This window comes from Gracilinanus agilis, chromosome 3, assembly GCF_016433145.1.
Source record: "Gracilinanus agilis isolate LMUSP501 chromosome 3, AgileGrace, whole genome shotgun sequence".
NCBI lineage: Eukaryota > Metazoa > Chordata > Mammalia > Didelphimorphia > Didelphidae > Gracilinanus > Gracilinanus agilis.
The window spans coordinates 222672560-222694742 of NC_058132.1; positions in this window are offsets into that span (position 1 = coordinate 222672560).

Sequence of the window (22183 nt, forward strand, 5' to 3'; positions counted from 1 at the left end):
TATGAATATATATGCATATTTGTACATGATATATATATATATATATATATATTCCAAAGGAATATAGTTTTATATAACTTCATAACACCTCTTTTATTTATATATCAATATAAAGATAATTTAAAAAACAAATATTTATAGTAATAGGAATATAATAAACCCTACTGCCATTCTGGTCATGCTAATTTTTATTTTTAAAGTAATGAAATATTATTCAAAATTTGGTTGGCCTAAGGTAACTTAGGGCTCTTTATGTTATTGTTACCTCTTCAGTGTCTGTATAAAAATAGGCATGAAGATTTGGAAGTTCTCCTATATGCTTGACTGGTGGATAAAGATGAGACATTCAACCAATTAAATCAATTCTTTATTTTTAATGCCTGTACTTCTAAAATTTCCCCTTATGACTGAGGAAATCTCCCCTTGTTAAATATTAGATGACCTATACATGTCTAATTTTGGTTTAGAGTCAAACCTAAATTGTATAAGTATTATTCTGAAATTGCCTCATCTCTAAGTAGTATATAAGCACTGTTAGAATCAACAATAATAACAACAAACCAAATACTTTTGGATATCATCTACATTATTAAATTTGAACCTTATGGAGTATATAAATATTTGACATCATATTATTTTTACATCATATCATATTTACAAATGATTATAACATACTAGGACCTAATAAACTCAAAAATGAAGGCAAAAAAGCAGAAATAATTAATGAACATTTTTAGACAATATTGGTATTATCCACATTTTAGGTGGGGAAATTGAGGTTTAGATGGTTTAAGTAAATTATCCAGAATCACATGGCTAGTATATAACTGAAGCAGGTTTTTGAATTTGGGGTCTTGAATTCAACTCTCATACTCTAGATTCCTAATACTACCCATAAATAAAAGGGTGTATTGTGTTTCCTGTGAGTCTTCTCCTCATCCACACACAAAGGGATTTATTTTACATCCAATGACACTGATTGCTTTTTTATTCCTCAAAAAATATATCCTATCTCAAGACAGATAATTTTCACAAACTTTCTGCTTCCTAGGTCCATAATCCCTTTACTTATCATGACCATCTCTTGCCTTCCCTGGCTTCCTTCAAGTCCCATCTGAAATTTTACTTTTTATTAGAAGTCTTTTCTGTATCAACTTAATGCCTTTCCACCCTATCTGTTGATAATATCAAATTTATCCTTTTATTTTTTACTGTACATAGCTGCTTGTAAATAATAAATACTGGGGTTTGTAGAGAGAGAAGGGGATGAAGGAGGAATGAAGGGGTAAAGTGGGTTTACTACCTGACCCACAATAAAACATTGGGAAATCTCACCCACCCCCACAAACACAGGACTTGGGGAATGAGTGGTTACAGTTGAGACCAACTATCCTCCAGACCAAGTCTGCCAGGGATTCCTATTGTAATGCAGGGTTGCAGCAGGAGCTTTTTGCTTTTGCAAATTCAAGTGTAACAGGCCTGGCAGAAGTTTAGAATGTTCACAGAAAAGCAGTTGGAGCCTGAGGCTATAAATAGTGCTGAAGTTCCAACTGAGGGGCTTTTGCCTATTGGATTGGGCTTTAGGGCTTCTACCTTTGCCTGTGTGTCTTGTCTTTGGTGTTTGGACCTAGCCTGATTTCTCTGGATCTCTCCCCAATCTCTCCATTTACATCCCTACTATTTTCCCTGAATTTCCCCATTGGGCTCTGGGAGGAAGGGTGGTTTTTGTGGTTGGACATCGTGGGTTTAGTTTCTGTAGGCAAGTAGGACATTCTAAATCAAGCCACCCCTTATTTAGTGACCTGATAAATACTTTACTTCAGGGAAATGAAGCCTTCCTGACTGGGAAAGCCTGTCTCTCTCAGTCTGACCCTGCTTCCTGTGACCCTTCCCCCAGCACCAGCTTTCTCCTTAGCAGCAGTTACAAACCCTGAAGCCCTCTTCCCCTTAGCTTACCTCTAACATCCCCTTTGTTACCTACATAAAAGCCTCTGGTGAATCATTGTATTGAATATTAAGGCAAAGGGTGAAGGGGAAGTAAAGCCATCCAGCAGCTCAACGAAGATTCCTAGTGGGTTGGACACTTAGAAAGGGGAACCAAGAACTGAGTGAAAATGGGTAGCAGGTTAAAAACTAGTGGAAAGAGAACATAAGGCGAGAATAAAGACATGCAGACATAGAAAGTTTTGGCATAAGGTAGACAGACAGCGAGTAAGGTATGGTGGTCAAAAGCTTAGATTGTTCAGAGCTCTGATGGTCAAGAGCTTTTTGGTTAAGAGATCTGATGGTTAAGAGCTTCCTTCTCAACTGTCATATAGTTACTTTTATTGGGGTTACAACCATAGATTGGGGGAAGGGAAGAGCCAAGTGGTCTGATACATATGTAATCATCATGAAATACAAACTGTTGGAACCTGAAATAACAGGTAGAGCAAACATCTAGATCAGGAATACATGAGGCCTAAGGTTTTGATACAAATGCTCATTGATTGAAGGTAAGGCAAGGAGACTGAGATAACTGACCAGTCTTCCAGAGGGTAGCCTTAGGGAAGGGCTAGGAGTTTGGCAAGGTTGAGGTTCAGTTTAGCTCAAGGTTACAGAAATCAATCATAAGCAAAACAAGAGTCATTTTTTGAGAACTCTTAAAAATAATATCAAGATTAATGTATACCTAGATTGGTACAGGAAGAAACTACTTCCTTTTATTTCTTGAGGGAAACCTAGGCATCCATCTTGGGCAGGAAGTACCCAGCTGAGTCTTCCTGCAGACATCAATTTCACTGGCAGGGAGGAGCCTTTCACTTGTCCCTCTAAGGGACCTTAGAAATTAACAAGAGAAAACTCTACAGCCAGATCTAATCATTTCTGACTGACCCAATTCCTCTTGTATCCTAGAGATACTTTCCCTGCCTGGAGATACAGCCTATTTTCCTTTTAGTACCCTGTCTCTAGCCTCAGTGATTAGCCTGTTTGAACAGCCCCTCCTATACTCCCATCCACTCCCTTACCACCTCATTCATCCCTTCCCTACACTCAGCTGTCCCCTTTATTCCTCTTCCTATCACCTATCACCTTATCCCTCCTCACTGCCAAGATTGCCTACTCCTTCATAACATTATTAAACTATAGTGGACCCTTTGAGTTGTGGAGAAGGAACAAAAGGAATTTATAAAACACAGTTCAATACTGAATTTAAGGGTAAGAGATGTAGAGAGAGATCACACTAAAACTAGATATCTAAAGATAGACTCCAGGGACTGGAAAGGCGAGTCAAAATCTACTCTGTACTAACACAGGCTGCCAGGTCCAGTTTGGTTGGTTATAAGGAGATATGGATGTCTCACAAGTGGGTCCTCCTCAACTCCAGTGATGATCTAAGGTTTTCCAGGAACACAGGTCCACAGCAAATTAATTCACAAATAGATGAAGACAGGGAGCTGAACCAGTCTGGATGTCCACCATCCAGAGCCAAATTCACTGCTAAAACCTGAACTTCCACAGGATCGATGTTTCTTTTTTTTCTTTTTTTCTTTTTCTTTTTATAATTTTTCACATGTTTATTAATATTCATTTTTAACATGGTTACATGATTGATGCTCCTACTTTCCCCTTCATTGCCCGGCTCTCTCCCCACCCATGGCTGATGAATATTTCCACTGGTTTTAACATGTGTCATTGACCAAGACATATTTCCAAATTGTTGATAGTTGCATTGGTGTGGTAGTTTCGAGTTTACATCCCCAATGATGTCCTCCTCAAACCATGTGTTCAAGCAGTTGTTTTTCTTATATGTTTCTTCTCCTGCAGTTTTTCCTCTGAATGTCGGTAGTGTTCTTTACCATAAATCCCTCAGAACTATCCTGTGTCAATGCATTGCTGCTGGTACAGAAGCCCATTACATTTGATTTTACCATAGTATATCAGTCTCTGTGTACAATGTTCTTTTGGCTCTGTTCCTTTCGCTTTGCATCAGTTCCTGGAGGTCTTTCCAATTCACCTGGAACTCCTCTAGTTTATTATTCCTTTTAGCACAATAGTATTCCATCACCAGCATATACCACAGTTTGTTCAGCCATTCCTAAATTGAAGGGCATACCCTCCTTTTCCAGTGTTTTGCCACCACAAAAAGCTCAGCTATAAATATTTCCGTACAAGTCTATTTATCTATGATCTCTTTGGGGTACAAACCCAACAATGGTATGGCTGGATCAAAGGGCAGGCATTCTTTTATAGCCCTTTGAGCATAGTTCCAAATTTCCAGCCAGAATGGTTGGATCAGTTCACAACTCCACCAGCAATGCATTAATGTCCCAATTTTGCCACATCCCCTCCAGCATTCATGACTCTCCCCTTCTTTCATTTTAGCCAATCTGCTAGGTGTGAGGTGATAGCTCAGAGTTGTTCTGATTTGCATTTCTCTAATTATTAGAGATTTAGAACACTTTCTCATGTGCTTATTGATACTTTCGATTTCTTTGCCTGAAAATTTCCTATTCATGTCTATTGCCCAATTATCAATTGGGGAATGGCTTGATTTTTTATATAATTGATTTAACTCCTTGTATATTTGAGTGATTAGACCCCTGTCAGAGTTTTTCATTATAAAGATTTTTTCCCAATTTGTTGTTTCCCTTCTGATTTTGACTACATTGTTTTTCTTTGTACAAAAGCTTTTTAGCTTAATATAATCAAAACCATTTAATTTACATTTTGTAATTTTCTCTAACTCTTGCTTGGTTTTAAAATCTTTCCTTTCCCAGAGATCTCACAAGTATACTATTTTGTATTTACTTAAATTATTTATAGTTTCCCTCTTTGTATTCAAGTCATTCACCCATTCTGAATTTATCTTGGTGTAGGGTGTGAGATGTTGATCTAAACCTAATCTCTACCATATTGTTTTCCAAATTTCCCAGCAGTTTTTGTCAAATAGTGAATTCATGTCCCAAAAGTTGGGCTCTTTGGGTTTATCATACACTGTCTTGCTGATGTCATTAACCCCAAGTCTATTCCACTGATGCTCCCTTCTATCTCTTAGACAGTACCATATTGTTTTGATGACTGCTGCTTTAGAGTATAGTTTAATATCTGGTACTGCTAGGCCCCCCTCCTTCACATTTTTTTCATCATTTCCCTTGATATTCTTGATCTTTTTTTATTCCAAATGAAATTTGTTATATTTTTTTCTAATTCAGTAAAGAAGTTTTTTGTTAACTTGATAGGTATGGCTCTAAATAAGTAAATTAATTTGGGTAAAATTGTCATTTTCATTACGTTAGCTCTTCCTACCCATTAGCAATTAATGGCTTTCCAATTGTTGAGATACAGTTTTATTTGTTTGGAAAGTGTTTTGTAGTTGTTTTTGTATAATTGCTGTGTTGTTTTGGTAGATAGATTCCCAAGTATTTTATATTGTCTAGGGTGATTTTAAATGGTGTTTCTCTTTCTACCTCTTGCTGCTCTAGTGTGTTGGAGATGTATAGAAATGCTGATGATTTATGTGCATTTATTTTGTATCCTGCAACTTTGCTAAAGTTGTTGATTATTTCTACGAGCTTCTTAGTTGATTCTCTAGGATTTTTTAAGTAGACCATCATATCATCTGCAAAGAGTGATAGCTTAGTCTCCTCATTGCCTATTTTGATACCTTCAATTTCTTTTTCTTCTCTAATTGCTACTGCTAGTGTTTTTAGTACTATGTTGAATAATAGAGGTGATAATGGGCATCCTTGTTTCACTCCTGATCTCATTGGGAAGGCTTCTAATTTATCCCCATTGCATATGATGTTTGTTGATGGTTTTGGGTATATACTGTTTATAATTTTTAGTAAAGGTCCTTCTATTCCTATACTTTTCAGTGTTTTCAATAGGAATGGATGCTGTATTTTGTCAAAGGCTTTTTCATCATCTATTGAGATAATCATGAGATTTTTGTTTATTAGACAGTTGATATGGTTAATTATGTGGATGGTTTTCCTAATGTTGAACCATCCTTGCATTCCTGGTATAAATCCCACCTGATCATGGTGGATGGTCTTCTTAATTACTTACTGGAGTCACTTTGATAGTATTCTATTTAGGATTTTCACATCTATGTTCATTAGGGAGATTTGTCTAAAGTTTTCTTTCTCTGTTTTTGATCTCCCTGGCTTTGGAATCAGTACCATATTTGAGTCATGAAAGGAATTTGGTAGGACTCCTTCTTTGCTTATCATATCAAATAATTGGTATTTTTTTGGGATTAGTTGCTCTTTGAATGTTTGATAGAATTCACTTGCGAATCTATCAGGCCCTGGCGATTTTTTCTTAGGGAGTTCCTTGATGGCTTGTTCAATTTCTTTTCCTGATATGGGATTATTTAGGTATTTTATTTCTTCTGCTGTTAATCTAAGCAATTTTATTTTTGTAAATATTTATCCATATCTCCTAAATTGTTACCAATGTTGCCATATAATTGGGTGAGATAGTTTTTAATGATTGTCCTAATTTCTCCTTCATTAGAGTTGAGGTCTCCCTTTTCATCTTTGATATTATCAATTTGGTTCTCTTCTTTCCTTTTTTTATTAGATTGACCAGTACTTTGCCTATTTTATCTGTTTTCTCAAAATACCAGCTTCTAGTCTTATTTATTAATTCAATAGTTCTATTACTTTCGATTTTATCAATTTCTTCCTTAGTTTTTACTATTTCTAATTTTGTTTTCATCTGGGGATTTTTAATTTGTTCTCTTTCTAATTTTTTGAGTTGCATTGCCAATTCATTAATCTCTGTCCTCCTTAATTTGTTAATATATGCAATTAAGGATATAAATTTCTCCCTGAGTACTGCCTTGCCTGCATCCCACAGAATTTGGTAGGATGTCTCATCATTGTCTTTCTCTTCAATGAAATTGTTGATTGTTTCTATGATTTCTTCTTTGACTAACTGGTTTTGGAGAATCATATTGTTTAATTTCCAATTGGTTTTTGATTTGCCTGTCCAGGTGCCCTTACTAATTATTATTTTTTTTGCATTATGATCTGAGAAGGTTACATTTATTATATCTGCTCTTTTGCATTTGTTTGCAATGTTTCTATGCCTTATTACATGGTAAATCTTTGTGAATGTACCATGTGCAGCTGAAAAGAAGGTGTATTCCTTTTTGTCTCTATTTATTTTTCTCCACATATCAATTAAATCTAATTTTCTAGGACTTCATTCACCTCTCTTACCTCTTTCTTATTTATTTTTTGTTTTGATTTATCTAGATCTGAAAGAGGAATATTTAGATCTTTCACTATCATGGTTTTACTATCTATTTCCTTCTTGAGCTCTGCCAGTTTCTCCTTTATGAATTTGGATGCTATAAAACTTGGTGTATATATATTGAGCAGTGTTATTTCCTCATTGTTTATACTGCCTTTTATCAGGATGTAATGACCTTCCCTTTCTTTTTTAACCATATCTCTTTTTAATTTGGCTTTTTCAGAAATCATAATAGCCACTCCTGCCTTCTTTTTCTCATTTGATGCCCAAAAGATTTTGCTCAAGCCCTTAACCTTAAACTTGTATATTTTTCCCCCCTCATATGTCTTTCTTGTAGACAATATATGGTAGGATTTTGGTTTCTAATCCACTCTGCTATTTGCTTCCATTTTATGAGTGAGTTCATCCCATTCACATTGAGAGTTATAATTATCAGTTGTGCATTCACTGACATTTTTGTATCTTCCCCTAGTCCCACCTCTTCTTATTACACTATTTTCTTTTAAACCAGAGGTTTGCTTTGAGCTGGTATCCCTTATCCCCTCCCTTGATTAGCTTCCCTTTCTAACTCCTCCCTTGTTATTCCCCTCTTTTTATTTTTTTTGTTTTGTTTTTTTGTTTGTTTGTTTTTTTTAACCCTTGTACTTTGCTGTATTGTCTCATAGGTGGAAGGGTGGGCAATGGGGGTCAAGTGACTTGCCCAGGGTCACACAGCTGGGAAGTGGCTGAGGCCGGGTTTGAACCTAGGGTTTGAACCTCCTTTCTCTAGGCCTAACTCTCACTCCACTGAGCTACCCAGCTGCCCCCCCCCTTTTTATTTTTAAAGGCCTATTGAATTCCCTCCCCCTTCTTCTCCCCTCCCTTGTTTGACCTCCCCACTTCCCTGCTCCCCTTGATTTATCCCTTCTGACTTTCTGAGTAGGATTAGATAGAGTTTTTTTATCCCAATGGATAATATAGCTACTCTTCCCTCTCCAAGTTGATTACACTGAGAGTAAGGTTTAAATATTACCTCTTAATGCTCTCTTCCTCTTCTTCTTATAATAGTATTTGTCCCTTCCTCTTCCCATGCCCTCTTTTTGTGTAATAGAATATCCTATTTTTCTTATTCACTGAAGTTTCTCTTGGTTTCCCCTACTATTCACCCCTCTCTTTCCCACCCCCATGTCATCTTAGACCATTTAGTATTCTGTCCTCTCCCTATGAATTATTCTTCTGATTGCTATAATAGTGAATATTATAATAGTGAATAGAATTCACTACAGAGAATTATACATAGCATTTCTCCACATAGGAATACAGATAATTAGATCTTATTGAAGCCCTTAAAGAGTCAAATTTAAAAAAAAATTATGAGTTTTCTTTCTTTTCCCTCTGTTTCTTATTTACCTTTTCATGTTTCTCTTGATTTTTGTGGTTGAATATCAGACTTTCCATTTAGTCCTGGTCTTTTCTGTGCAAATACTTTGAAATCTTCAATTTTGTTGATTGCCCATACTTTCCCCTGGAAATATATAGTCAGTTTTGATGGGTAGTTGACCCATGGTTGAAGGCACAGTTCTCTTGCCTTTCTGAATAGCATATTCCATGCCTTGCGGTCTTTTAGCGTGGAGGCTGCCAGATCCTGTGTGATCCTGATTGGTGCTCCTTGATATTTGAATTGTCTCTTTCTGGCTTCTTGTAAGATTTTTGCTTTTACTTGGAAACTCTTGAATTTGGCTATTATATTACTGGGGGTTGTCCTTTCTGGGTCTAGTGTAGAGGGTGATCTATGGATCCTTTCAATGTCTATATTGCCCTCTTGTTGTAGAACTTCAGGGAAATTTTGCTGAATAATTTCTTTCAGTATGGAGTCCAAGTTTCTATTAATTTCTGCTTTTATGGAAGACCAATGATTCTCATATTGTCTCTTCTAGCCCTGTTTTCTTGATCTGTCACATTCTCATTGAGATATTTCATGTTTTCTTCTATTTTATGCGTCTTTTGACTTTGTTTTATTTGTTCTTGCTGTCTTGAGAGATCATTAGCTTCTAATTGCACAATTCTAGTGTTTAGGGACTGGTTTTGGTTATAATCTTTAGGTTTTCCTTTTCAATCTGGTCATTTCTGGTCTTCAGTTGACTTGCCTCACTTTCCAATTGTGAAATTCTGCCTTTTAAACTGTTATTTTCTTGCCTGATCTCTTCCATCTTTTTCATCATCTCAGATTTGAACTCTTCAATAGCTTTTGACCAGTTTTCATTATTTTGGTAAGGTTTGGATAGGATTTCTTGTTTGTTCCCCTCTGTTGTCTGGATTTTCTCCGTGTAAAAGTTGTCGAGAGTTCCAGAGTTCTTCTTGATAATCTTTCTCTTCTGGGGTTCTCGATTTTGGCTTGCCATTGTTGTTAGCCCAGCGCATTCTCAGCTTTATTCTCACACTCAGGGTCTGTCTAGGCTCCCGAGGTCTCAGGTCCTGTTGTTCTCTGGGTCGAGCCTCCTGGTTGTCCTTGGTCTGCCCCTCTGCCTGAGGCTCCTTCAACAGTCTCAGGGCACTGCTTCCACTGCTGTGCTCCTACTGCATGCTCCCATCTGCACAAGGTCCCCACTCGCGGTCCAAACCTGCACTTGAGATCCTTGTCCATGCCTAGGGCAATGCCTTCACCCGCACAGATGCTCAGGAAAGTCCGTGCGTGTTCTTTTAGCCTCTTGGGGTCCTAAGTCTTTCTGCTCTCAGGAACAAGCCCTGGAACTGTCAGTGACTTAATGGGTGCCCCAAAACTGCGTTCACTCTTGTGCACTGGCCTCTGAGTTGTACGTGATATGGGTGGTGGGGGAGGGGCTTCTTCCTCTCGCCTTTTAGTGGGAACTGTTTCACCCCTTTATAGCGTGGAAATGCCCCGATTCCGTGTACCTTCAATGCTGCGCCCTGTTGCAGGGTCCCCTTGTTTGTCTGGATTCTTTTTTATGTCCCTTTGAGGAGTCCTGTATGCTTCAGTTAGGAGAGATCAAGCAGTGCTGCTCCTTACTCTGCAGCCATCTTAACGGGAAGACAGGATCAATGTTTCTTGAATCAGACAAATCCATTTTCCTGGGTTCTTCACTAGAGACAGTTAAAACCAGCATCTAACTGCCTCAGCCATACCAGAGTCACTCAGTAAAGATGCCCTTCTTTCTCCTATTCCATGATTGGAACATTCCAGCCTTGCCTGACAAGCCTGACTGCTATCTACATATTTATATATCTACCTTATCTACATGCCCTACCTCATATTTGTCTACAACACAGTATAGTATCTAACCCATAGTTGAAACTTAATAAATGCTTATTGACTGACTGATTCTAGGCTGAAAGTAATTCACAACTTTAAACATGTGAAATGAAAATTCTGTATTACACATTTATGTAGTGATGTGAATGTATGAATGTAGAATTTTTAAAAATCTAACTAAAAATATGAGACTTATTATGTAAGGTGTGAGATCCTGGAGAGTAATTTAGGTCTTAGCTATAAAAATTGGGTAATTATTTCTGTACATGAACTTATGGCACTAATTATTTTTGAATTTAAGGAAACAATTATTTTCCAGTTAAGAATATCTGAAAGGATTGTTAACAAAACAAAAGGATTCATAAATTGAATATCATCAACAGAGAGGATGGAAAGGCATTAAGTTGATACAGGAAAGGCTTCTAATAAAAACTGAAGTGATAGAAGGATAAGAAATGCTAATGCCTTGAGTTGTTTATTATTTTTGGAGATTTTGAACATTTTAGATGAAATTAGGAAATATATATTGAGTTCTTCCTACTTCAAAGGTGCCAGATTTAGTAAATGGTTGTAAAAATACAGGGCTTAATAAGACTTTCCCCCAAATAAATACACTATTAAATACAGAGAAATATTGATATTAACAATGATAAGTATAATATTCTATCAATTATTTCATCATATGCATTCTGAAGGGAAAAATAAATGTGACAAGGAAAGAAAACAAAATCAGAGATTTTACTGAAGAATGTGTCTATGAGTAGACAGTTTACTATGGATCCAAGTCTAGTGAATATATACCGTATCCATCTGCAAAATTCCTTATAGCATCTGAAAATATTTTGGTCTGGTGGAACTCTAGAGACAGCCAACAAAATTAAGATTTGTTTCAACTGTATAGAATTATTGATTTTGAACAGACACAGGTTAGCTGCACCTGTAGTTTTCACTCTAGTCAATGACTGTCAATGTTCTTTACTGGACTGGTCATTATCTGTGGTTTTACCTCTTTGACCCTAGGCTTGAAATGAAATGAGGTATTTGTGATTGCTTCATGTCAACTCTACACTTCCTGCTATTTCCAGAAGTCCATAGATGTAACAAATTAAAATTGAATGTGTCCTTATAGAGATGTTTTTCACTCTCCTGCCTTCTCACTACTTTCAGTTCCATACAAGCAAAAGCTCAAAATCCACACACACACACATTACTAATTCTTCAGAACAAAGCCACATTACAAGCATGTTTTGAGCATAGACTATGATTCAGTATCTCTGGTTATTGTTTTTTTTTTTTAATCATACTTGATGTGGATAGCAATGAAAATGCCACAGGAACAATATAATAGGATGACAAAGAAATAGCCAGGTTCTATTGCAATATAGGTGGGGCATTGGCAGTACCCTGGAGGACATTGTCTAGGATTGGACAATGAAGCCTTATTAGCACCCACATTATAATTTCCCTTCAGAAGGGATATAGTGGAGCTCATGATTTTTCCTATTTTTTTCCTACCACATTATTTTAAGCAGCACACTACCAAAGTAGTAGATAGCAGTGGTAGTTTTAATCTGCTCTTTATTGGCTGTTGTACTTCTCTAAGATAGGTTCTAGGAAGTAATGGGAATTGATGATGGATATAATTGACAAGGTTCACCACTGACAAAGAAGAACACTTTTTGTCATTTATTTGAGGATTTGCTTAGCAGAGACATATATTTTCACCATGAAATATAAAGAAAATAAAACCTCTTCTCATATTATTGTTTGAGGCAATTTCAAGTTAATAGTTGAAGATTATACTGTGGATAGAGTCCTGGGTCTGGAATCAGGAAGACATTACTGAAGTTCCAGCTCCATAAACCTACTGAGTAGCATAAATCTGAAGACGTCACTCAATTTCTGTCCACCTCAGTTAACTCATCTATAAAGTAGGGTTAATAATAATATCTAGCTCAGAGGGTTATTATAAAGATTAAATGAAATTTAATTTTAAAAACTCTTAGCAGGGTGACTGATACATACAAATGTTTAATAATTCCTTGTCCCTCCAGGTGTAGAAGATAGCTATGTTGCACAATGGATAGAGTACTAGGCTTGAAATTAGAAAGACATCTTTTTGAGATCAAACCAACCTCAGACACTTACTGTGTAACTCTAGAAAGAGTCACTAAACCCTGTTTGCCTTTTCCTCATATGATTTTCCTACCTTTTTGTAGGTAGGCTCTGTTTCTGGGAATTTGGGGTTCCCTCTTAAACTCCAGTCCTTCCTTGATACCACTTTAGCTTATTTTATGGGTTTCTTACAGTTTTCATTCTTCCAAAGTGATATGATGGCCTGAGGGATGGGAGCTCTGAGAATCTCTTCCCACTTCTGATTTAATTAACCCTTACAATGCTGATAGCTTAAGGACTTGCTTTAGGCTAGGGATTGAGCTTTTATCTTGCTCTGAACTTGATCACTCAGAGGCTACTCAAATTCTAGCCCCAAGCTTAGGTGCAATTTTTTTTATCTCACTGTGTACTTGATCTAATCAGGCATATAGTTGAGTGCCCCATCCTGGAGCTCTGCCCTGAGCTCCTGGCAAAAAGATCTGGACACCCCTTGGGTCAACCAACTACTATAAGCTTGGATTTATGTCCTTACCACAGGCCCAGACTGGGGTTCCTGACTTTCTCTGAGTCGACACAAGTCAGCCCACTTCAGTACAGGCTGCCCTGGGCTGGGATTCTGAATTTTACCACTGGTTTGAAATCTCAAGGGGTGTGGGTTGGCTTGAACCAGGCAGGGTCTTGGTACCTGAATGATGGCTTGAGCTTGTGTTCCCAAACTTAGGACAATAGATGTGAGGTTGGGGTTTGTGGTTTGCTCTTGACTTGCTCTTCATTCCTTGCTATAGTCTTGCTAACTATGCTCTCCTCTCACCTCAGTGCCCCAAATGTTCTCTGCCTACCTTTGAAGTCTTTCTTTTCTTTTCTCAAAAGTTGTTTCTCTCTGTCTCTTTGTTGGTTCTTTCACTTTTGTATTAATTTTGTGGTTTTAAAAAATATATTGATTGAAGCACATTCTGAAAGTGACCTTGAGCTTCTCTGCCTTACTCTGTCATTTTGGCTCTACCTGCAGAAGTCTCAGTTCCTCATCTGAAAAAAAAATAGCGACCAAGAAAACCCCAAATGGGATCATGAAAAGTTGGGCATGGCTGAAACAACTGAATAATGATAATAAAAGACATAAAAATAGTGCCAACCAAGCCTCCATTTCTGAGTAATATGGTCAAAAATTTGGAAGATTTGATATTTCCTTTTATGTTTTTTCTGAATGTTTTCAAAATATGAGTTATATTCAAAAGGTAAATTAATTGTACCTTTCTCCAAAGGATAAAGCACCAAGAACTTTACTATGGAAGTGGTCTAAAGAATTAATACCAGAGAAAGTTAATCCCTATTCCTAACCACACTCACTCAGTACCTCTTCCCACCCCCACCCCAACACATTCTGACAGGACTGCACAATGGGACAGAAATTATTATACTCTAGGTCCAGTTATGAAGTCCCTCATTGTCAATGCAATCTCTGTTAGCACAATCCTCTGCCCTACACAAACTTCAACATTTTTTTGTGGTAAATAGCAATGAGGCACATCTCTTTCCCCACCATTACCACCATCATTTGAAGAAAAGGGGAAAATATGTAGAATATACAAGTATGTGGAAAGTGTGCTCAGTGTGAGTCAACAGTATGTGACATAATTTGTAACCATACTCCTGAAGAGAAGTAAAGAATAGGGATAATAGTGAGAGTTTGCCAGGATATGTCTGAGACTCCATCAAAACTGAAATAATGGTTCTGAGGCTTACTATGTCCTGCCAAAAGACACTATGGGAAGAGGAAGAGAATAGTAACAGTTCTCTACCATGAGATGAGGCTGAGTTACCTTTGACACTGAGCTCTTAAGAGAATTGGTACCAAAGTAGAAAGAATAATTTAGAATATATGTAAAAAGACCTGAGTTACCGAAGTTCTCAAGAGGAAGAAACAAAATTCAAAACGCTGAGCACAAGCAAATAACACATGATGCTCATAGCAGAAGAGAAGGTGGCCTCCAAGCCATCTAAATGATTCAAAACATTTCTGAATAAATATCACAAGAAAAGGGTCTGGGAAACATATGGTTTCCCAAGAGAAATTGAGATGATATAGCAGAATATTCCCAAATGTTTCAAGAGAGGAATGAGAATTCCAAAAGCAAAATTTGCAGCATGCACAGCAGTAATAATTGATATGATAGAAGAATTTTTTTTAAATTTAGAATATTTCCCATAGTTATATGATTCATGATTCCCTTCATTCCCTACTCCTGGGGTGATAAGCAATTCCACTGGGTCATACATGTATCATTGTTCAAAACCTATTTCCATGTATTCATATTTTCAGTAGAGTGATCTTTTAACATCAAAACACTAATCATATCCCTATTGAACTACATGATTGACTATATGTTTATCTTCTGGGTTTATTTTCCCAGAGTTCTTTCTCTAGATGTGGATAACGTTCTTTCTCATAAGTTTCTCTGAATTGTCTTTGGTCATTGTGTTGCTGCTAGTATTCTTTTGCATTTGATTGTGCTATAATGTATCAGTCTCTGTGTACAATGTTCTCCTGTTTCTGCTCATTTTGCTCTACATCAATTCCTGGGGGTCTTTCCAGTTCACATGGAATTCTTACAGTTTATTATTCCTTTCAGCACAATAATATTCTGTCACCATCAGATATCACAATTTGTTAAGCCATTCTCCAATTGATGGACACCCTTTCATTTTCCAAATTTTTTGCCACCCCAAAGAGTAAGGTTATAAATATTTTTGTACAGGTCTTTTTCCCTATTATGTCATTAGGGTATAAATCTAGCAGTGGTATGGCTGGATCCAAGAGCAGGCAGTCATTTAAAGCCCTTTGTGCATAGTTCCAAATTGCCCTCCAGAATAGTTGGATCAATTCACAACTCCACCAGCAGTGTGTTAGTGTCCCAATTTTGCCACATCCCTTCCAACATTTGTCATGTTCCTTTGCTGCCACAAAATTAAAAAAATCTGCTTTGTGTAGGGTGGTACCTCAAAGTTTTTTTTCAATTTGCATTTCTCTAATCAGGAGGGATTTTGAATACTGTTTCATGTCCTTATTGATAGTTTTGATTTCATCATGTGAAAACTTCCTAGTCATGCGCCTTGATGATTTTTTGATTGGGGAATGGCTTGATTTTTTGTAGATTTGACTTAGTTCCTTATATACTGGGGAAATTAAACCTTTTTCTGAGAATTTCATTATATGTATTTTTCACAGTTTGTTGCTTTCCTTCTAATTATGGTGGCATTTGTTCTGTTTGTTAAAAAAAACAACTTTTTAAGTTTATACAATCAGAGTCATTCATTTTACATTTTGTAATGTTCTCTATCTCTTTCTTGGTCTTAAATTCCTTCCTTTCCCACAGATCTGACTGGTATTCTATGTTCAACTAATTTACTCAAGATTTCACTCTTTATATTTAAGTCATTTACCCATTTTTAATTCATCTTGGTATAGAGTTTAAGATGTTTATCTAAACCTAATATTTCCTATACTGTTTTACAATTTTCCCAGCAGTTTTTGTCAAATAGTGAGTCCTTGTCCCAAAAGCTGAGATCTTTGAGTTTATCAAACACTACTCTGCTGAGGTCATTTACCCCTAATCTATTCCATTGATCCACCCTTCTGTCTCTTAGCCAGTGCCACATTGTTTTGATGACAGCTGCTTTATAGTACAATTTAAGATCTGATATTGGTGGGCCTTCATCCTTTCCTTTATTTTCATTAATTCACTTGATATTCTTGATCTCTTATTCTTTCAGATGGACTTAGTTATTTTGTTTTTCTAATTCTACAATAGGGTTTTTTGGTAATTTGATAAGTACAGCACTAAATAAATAGACTAATCTGGGTAGAATTGTCATTTTTATTATGTTAGTTCATCCTACCCATGAGCATTTAATGTTTTTTTTCGAATTATTTAGATCCAGTTTTAATTTTATGAAATGTTTTATAGTTGTGTTCATCTAATTCCTGTGTTTTTCTTGGTAGATAAATTCCTAAATATTTTATATTGTCTAGAGAAGTGATGGAGAAACTATGGCCCATGGACCAGATGTGGACCCCCTGAAATGTTCTATCTGGCCAAGCGACATTATTACTAATCTGATGAATACTATGCGTAGGATACAATACAACAAAACTTCAGAAGAATTGGCGTAGAACCAGACTGACAGATGAGTGGTCTAGAGTGATTTTAAATGGAGTTTTTCTTTTCAACTTTTACAGCTGAATTTTGTTGGAAATATATATAAATGTTAATGATTCATGATGGTTTATCTTGTACCATGCTTCTTTCCTAAAGTTGTTAATTTGTACATGGTAAAACCTCATCAAAGAATTGAAATAAAAAAATAGTCAATTAGGATTATAAAGATATAGAATTTATGAGAAATTTGAATTAATTAAAACAAAAATAAAATTAAGCTTAAACAAAAATTTATAGAAGAAAAACATTGATTAAAAATAGAGGATTTGTAGAGAAAATGTTGGTATAATAGATCTCTGGGAAGAAAAAATAATAAGGCATATAATATAAGAAAGCTGTGAAGGATGGAAATCCAAGTGCCAATCAAAATAATTGAGAGTTCACCTACAGAGAAATCAACAATAACAAAAATAACCACAGAAAAAAGAAAAAATCTAGGCTAAAAATATAATACTTAATATTTAGCAAGTACAAGGAAAAATTAAAAAAATTCTAGAAATCACCAGGAAAAATCCTTTCCAAATAAAGAAAAGAAAGTTTGAATAATGCAACTACTTTGCACTCAAAAGAAACTACAAGATGGAAGAAAATATTATTTTCCAAAGAATGAAAATGCTCAAAACACAACCAATTTTTTAATAACATGAAAACTTGAATATAATAATCAACAAAAATCAAAGCAGTTATAAATAAAAGGAGGCAGATAGGTGGCTGAATGCATTCAGAGCTAGACCTACAGATGGAAGGACTTGGGTTCAAATTCAATCTCAGACTCTTACTACCTGTGTGACACTAGGGAAATCACTTAACCCCCATTAGCTATCCCTTACTGTTCCTCTGGCTTAGAACCATTACAAGATATTGACCATAAGACAAAAGGCTAGTTTTTTTCTTTCACCATTTTTTAATAAATGAGTTCATCTAATATTATACAATAAGGCAAAATTGAAAGTGGAAATTAAATAGAATATATACTGGTGGAGGAATTCCAATTAAGAAAAATCATAAACGGAACCTCATTACAAACCACTTACAAGTAAATTGAAGTTTCTCTGTATGGCTGCCCTGTGGAATTTACCCATTAAAGAGGAGAAGGGGAAAAGATGCCAAGAAAGAATATCCAGTGTCTCCTATGCAAGTCACTGGCAAACAGTGAAGGGAAAAATAAGACCTGTAGTCTCTGAGAAAGAAGGAAACAGAGGACAAAGGAGACAAGCAGAGGGAGGGATTGAAACAAGGAGAAAGGATGGAAGAATCCCTTTTCAGTGATGATTGGGTTCCTCTCTGAAGAAAATTCCCAAAAGGAAAGTGATTTAGAGGAAATGGCAACATAAGACAAAATACCAAGTGTAATAGATGACCAAATAGAGAACTTAAATAATCCAGTGTCAGGAATGGAAATAGAATTAGAAAGGAACTAATATTGGCAGTAAGTGCTGGGGGAATTGGTCAGAAACAAACCCAAGAGAAAAAAAAAAAGGTTTTAGAAAGAATTTTATTGTCTATTTGCAAAAGGAAAGATCTCCCCAAAAAATGAGTCACTCTCAGGTTTCTGTAAAGTATAGATGTTTTAGAATTTGAAAAAGCATAAAATGACCAATTAGCTCTGTGGCCAGCATGTTGGCAGTTTTTAAAAAAGAACAATTTATAGGGAAGGTTATTTGAGATATATATCAGCAGGTAAGTAAATATCATCAATAAAATTTAGACAAAGTCAAAACAGAAGCTATTGAGTAACTCCAAACACACGCTTTTTGAGTAGACCCAAGACTTTGGTGGACCAAAAACAAGACCTGGGTATAGGTTTAAAATTTCTTCCAGGTAAAATCTTTGTTGGAAGGTCTCAGAGGCATTACTAATAGTGAGGTTTGAGTTAGATAAACTCTAGTCAGTTAAATCTAGATTCACTCAATATTATTAAAAATATTCTTCCCTGAAAAGTAGAGACAGAAAATCCTTGGTTCTAATGTATTTTCATGGGTTTTTTACAAAAATTTTCATAACATTATTTCCAATAGTGCAGAAATAATTTTCTTAAATTAAATAATAATGTATTTTACTATAATTTTTATGAGGTAAACCTAAGGCAGATAAAGAACTTTGTATCATTACTAATACAAAATAATTTAACATATATATCATTTGTCACATATATTATTAATATACAAAGTGTTCCTTAAGTAAAGAATATATTATTTTCAAAAATATTCAGTGCTATCATGGCTAGTATGACAGTATTAATAAAATGTATTTAGAGTTTTAATGTTATACCACCCAAACTTTAAAAGTTATTTTAAAGAAATTGAAATTATAAAATTAATTTGGAGAAACCATCTCTAATATTAAGGAAAATTAGGGAGGAAATATAGGAATGAGAGTAAAATAAAACTTCCATGCTTCAAACATTAGTTAAAAGAAAAATTATAAAATAATTTTTCATTGGTTAAAAATAGAGAAGTACATCAATGGTAGTAACAAGGGAAAATAAAATAATAGAATTCAACAAACTAAAAAATATAAATTCTTGGAAAGATCTCTCCATTTGATAAAAATTGCTGAAAAATGTCAAAAGCAATGTGACAAGTTAGACATAGGTTGCTATCTTAAACAATTTTTCACAATAAAATTCAAAAGGGACATGATCTTAACATTAAAAATCATACCATCGGTTTTGCAGGTTAAGATGGCGGCAGAGTAAGAAGCAGCGCTTAACCTCTCCTGACTGAAACACACAAAACTCCTCAAGGGGATATAAAAACAAGTCCAGATGAACGGAGGAACCCCACAACAGGGCACAGCGTGGAAGGTACGTGGAATCGAGACATTTCCAGGCTATAAAGAGCTCTCACTAAATCGCGGGCTGAGCAACAGCCCCACCCCCACCCCCTCCACACACAAGATCTAGAGCTCTGAAGCCAGCTAAAAAGAAATAGAGCAAGTTTGGGGCACCCATCGAGTCACTGGCAGCTCCGGGGCCTGTTCCTGAGAGCAGCAAGACTTAGGACCCCATTAAGCCAAAGAAAGCAGGCGAAATCTGAGCGCGAGCGCAGGACGCAGGGCGCACAGCGCAGGCTGAGCAGAACGCAGGCACTGGCGGAGGCGTGGGTGGAGGCAGACACAGCCAGGAACTAAAGCCTAAGTGGGGAACCAGTGTGGACGGGTATACGACTGTGGAAGCAGCGCCCTGAGACTTGTAAAGAAACCTCCGGCAGAGGACAGACACTGGGCGCGAGGATAAATCTGAGAAGCTGCTGGGGTAATGATGGCTAATCAGCCTCAGGAAGTTCAGAAGAGAAAGAATAACAATAAGAAAAAGAAGTCTTTAACACTCGACAGCTTTTACACAGAGAAAATCCAGACAACCGAGCAAACAGAGGAGGAGAACAAACAAGCATCCGGACCCTCCTCAAATAAGGAAAACTCCTGACAAGCTATGGAAGAGTTCAAAACTGAGATTTTGAGGAAAATGGAAGAGATCTGGCAAGAAAATAACTGTTTAAAAAGTAGAATCTTGCAATTGAACACCAGAGATGACCAGATTGAAAAGGAATACCAAAAGACTATGGCCGAAATCCAGAAGATTATGGCCGAAAACCAGAAGATTATGGCCGAAAACCGAAAGATTATAGCTGAAAATCAATCCCTAAAGGCTAGAATTGAGCAAGTAGAAGCTAATGATCTCTCAAGACAACAAGAACAAATAAAACAAAGTCAAAAGACTGAAAAATAGAAGGAAACATGAAATATCTCAATGAGAGAGTGACAGACCAAGAAAATCGGTCTAGAAGAGACAATTTGAGAATAATTGGTCTTTCAGAAAAACCAGAAATTAATAGAAACCTGGACTCCATACTAACAGAAATAATTCAGAAAAATTGCCCTGAAGTCCTACAAGAGGGCAACATAGACATTGAAAGGATCCATAGAACACCCACTACATTCGATCAAGAAAGGAAAACACCAAGAAATATCATTGCAAAATTCAAGAGTTTCCAAGCAAAAGAAAAAATATTACAAGAAGCCAGAAAGAAACAATTCAAATATCAAGGAGCACCAATCAGGATAACACAGGATCTGGCAGCCTCAACGCTAAAAGACCATAAGGTTTGGAATACAATATTCAGAAAGGCAAGAGAGCTGGCCCTGCAACCACTGATCAACTACCCATCAAAACTGACTATATATTTCCAGGGGAAAGTATGGGCATTCAACAAAATTGAAGAATTCCAGGTATTTGCACAGAAAAGACCAGGGCTAAATGGAAAGTTTGATATCCAACCACAAAAATTGAGAGAAACCTGAAAAGGTAAATAAGATACAGAGGGGAAAGAAAGAAAACTTATAATTTTTAAATTTGCCTTTTTAATTTGCCTCAGTGAGATCTAATTATCTGTATTCCTATGTAGAGAAATGTTATATTTAATTCTCTGTAGTGAACTCTATTCACTATTATAATATTCACTATTATAGTAATCAGAAGAATAATTAGCAGGGTGAGGGTGGAACACTAAATAATCTAAGATGGCATGGGGGATGGGAAAGAGAGGGTGAATAGCAGGGGACACCAAGAGAAACTTGAGTGAATAAGAAAATAGAATATTCTATTACACACAAAGAGGGCATAGGAGGGAGAGGGGACAAATACTATTATAAGAAGGAGAGGAAGAGAGCATAAAGAGGTAATAATCAAACCTTACTCTTAGTGTAATCAACCCGGAGAGGGAAGAGTAGTTACACTATCCATTGGGAAATAAAACTCTTATCTAACCCTTCTGAGAAAGTTAGAAGGGATAAACCAAGGGGAGCAGGGGACTGGGGAGGACAAAAAAAAGGGAGGGGAGAAGGGGGAGGGAATTCATAAGGCCTTTAAAAACAAAAAGGGGGGGAAAATAAGGGAGGAGGGGTAGAAAGGGAAGTCAATCAAGGGAGGGGATAAGGGATAGGGTCTTAATAGCAAACCACTGGTTTTAAAGGAGATAGCTTAAGGAGAAGGGGTAGGAATGGGGGAGGATTTGAAAAAGTCAGCAAATGCACAACTGATGATTATAACTCTGAATGTGAATGGGATGAACTCACTCATAAAATGGAAGCAAATAGCAGAGTGGATTAGAAACCAAAATCCCACCATATGTTGTCTACAAGAAACACATATGAGGCGGGTGGACATACACAACTTTAAGGTTCAGGGTTTGAGCAAAATCTTTTGGGCGTCAAATGAGAAAAAGAAGGCAGGAGTGGCCATTATGATTTCTGACAAAGCCAAAGTAAAAATAGATATGATTAAAAAAGACAGGGAAGGTCATTACATCCTGATTAAAGGCAGTATAAACAATGAGGAAATAACACTGCTCAATAT